The sequence below is a fragment of the Eumetopias jubatus genome, unplaced genomic scaffold (genome assembly GCF_037043125.1).
Source record: "Eumetopias jubatus isolate StellerSeaLion01/CBP00866 unplaced genomic scaffold, mEumJub1_p1.0 scaffold_7, whole genome shotgun sequence".
Taxonomy (NCBI): Eukaryota; Metazoa; Chordata; class Mammalia; order Carnivora; family Otariidae; genus Eumetopias; species Eumetopias jubatus.
The window spans coordinates 90,418,317-90,421,005 of NW_028274813.1; positions in this window are offsets into that span (position 1 = coordinate 90,418,317).

Sequence of the window (2,689 nt, forward strand, 5' to 3'; positions counted from 1 at the left end):
TAAACACAGGTTCTGAATTAAATGGTTGCTTGTGACCCACTGAGAGGCATCCTGGCTGGCTTCCTGCTTCCCCAGAGGAAGAATGCACCTTTTCACATGCTGTCTGCCAAAACCGTTAGGATGTGTTTTTCCGTGGAAGGCCTTTTTGTCTCTTCATAAACCTTCCCTTCAATCCTAGCTGACCTCTTCTCCCCACCCCCACACCTTCTGGCAAAACTGAGAGAGTGGCTAAGTCAGTTAGACCCCCGCACCCCCTGGGGAGCTGGGGAGCCAAGCTCTTGGCAAGGTGTGAGGTAGCCTTCCTCTTTTCTCTTTTTCTTTCTTCCCCTCCCCCCCTTCTCCCCTCCCAGGGCTCCCTTCCTTGCTGTCACAGACCCCCATGCTATGCTGCTTTGAGAAAGTTATTTTACCTCTCTGTGCCTGAATGCCCTCATCTGTTAAAAGCAGCTGTCTAATGGACGTGTTATGAGGGTCCATGAGCTAATACTAATCCCTGTAAAGCACTTGGCATCACGTGCCATACAGCGCCTGCCTCGCTGAGTACCTGCCAATCACTGCAAACAAAGGCCATGTGAACCAGGGCCGCTTGACCCTGAAGCTGGTACACTGATCCCCTGTGGTACAGAGTCTACACCACTGCAGGCAACTGAAAACGGAGCAAAGAGCAGGAGAAGCTGAGAAAGCCAACACCATTCAAAGAATCAGTTTCCTAACAATTGTGTGGGCCTGGAGAAAGAAGGAACAACGGGAGCCCAGCTGGTTAATGTGAGTCCTTGCTGAGGTCTTCATGACTGGAGGACGGGGTGCCCAGGGCAACTGGCTCACCCGGGTAGGCACTGTGCCGACCAGACTCTGGGGGCTCAGAGCAGTCCACATTCCTCAGGAGGACTGAGTCCTAGGAGGGCTGAGGGGCAGAGTGGATCAGGCAGGACTAGGTGAGGTCCCTGGAGACCTTGGCTGTCCTAGGCAGCTCTGCCAGGGCCTATTATAAGGGTGAGAGGAACCAGATCTGCAACTTGGGAGCGGGCAACAGCCTCAGAGGCCAGCCACACAACCAGGCAGCTTTCAGCCCAAAGATTGTGGCTCAAAAGCTGCCCCAACAGCCCAAGAGAAGCTCATTCACTGAGTGCATCTCCATTCCAGGTAAGTGGCCGGGCAAGGTGGATGGTTTCCTTTTCCCCAGAACATTAGAATATCCTCTTCAATTAGTAGTGATAAAGATAATTAAAATAAGCCCCACTCTTTGTGGAACAAAAGACAATTTACCTGCCTCCTCATTCAATCATTATAACAACTCCTGGAGGCTGGGCCTGTTTCCATCACCACCTTACGGATGCGGAAACGAGACTCAGATTGAATTTAGTGACTTGGTCAAGGTTCCCTGGCTGTTGAACAATGATGCCAGGATCGTTCCAGCAGTTCTGCCTGCCTGCGAAGCCTGTTCTGGTGGCCACTGTAGGGGGCGGCCTCCCAGGGCACCAGAGAGCTCCCCTCTAGGTAGATCCAAGGCCCCTCATCTTCACTTTGTTGAAGAGGCAGGCAGTCAAGGCTCTGAGCTTACAGTCAGCCACTCCGGGTTACCGGCTTGTCTAAGCCTCACAGCCAGTGAGTCTATACAGCAGGTGTAGTGTGCAACCAAGCGCTGACTCACTTCAAACACATGCCCTTACCTGCTGTGATACCAGCTAGTGTGGACCAAAAACTCACTCATGCTTGGTTCTCACTAAATTTTAGTTTTTGCTCCCTTCTCCTCCTTGGAGATCATATCTATAACATTCACCCTAAATACCTCACAGGATTGCCAGGAGCAAAAATATGAATAATAGATAAGAAAAACCATTACTGTCATTAAATCATCAGAGTACCATCAACCCCTCTCATCACTGCCCTTGGAAAACAGGGCTCTGCTTAGACCATGACGTATGCCTCCTTTGCTCAGAGTCAACCCCCACCCCCCCCCACCCCCCGGCAAAGAATGCCTGCTGTGAATCCACACGCCTGCTTCATAAGGGACATCCTGCCCTGGCTGGACTTCTTGGAATGGAACAGGCAAGTTTAAGGAAGAGCTGGGTCACGCTGGGCCTTGATAGAATTAGCCAGGTCTTGCTAGGACTTTGTAGAGGAGCGGGAGAGAAGGGGTCCTGGGCAAAAATGCTGGACAGCTTTGGAAGATAGCCCTATGTGAGATTTGGGGTGGAGGGAGGGTGTGCCAGAGAGTGCAGGGAGGTGGAGACAGAACAAGACAGAAACAACTCTGGGGGACAACAGGCCAGTTGCCACTCTGGAACCAAGTAGAGCCGGTGGCATCAGAGTACCATCTAGCACAAGGACTCTTAGTCCAGCCACCAATACCATTTCTGTCACAAAGCAGACCTACTCCTCAAGAGCTTGCACTGAGGCTGAGTTCAGCAAGTCATCAGTGAGTAATGAAACCATTGCTGAAGCTCTGTTTCAGGGAGAAAACCATCCACAAGACCATATTTATATAAAGTTCTTGCCACAGACCAAAATACCGGTTTAAAAATGGGTAGTGAAATGGTGAGAGGAGGGTTTGGGTCCCAGTCAGGGCCTTGCTGCACAAAGATGGAGGCAGGTCCGTTCCTCCTAAAGTGGTCATTAACTCCAAAAGCAACATCTTCCTTTTGCCCCTCAACAAGATGCTTTCAGTTTCCCTATGGTCTTCAGCCTC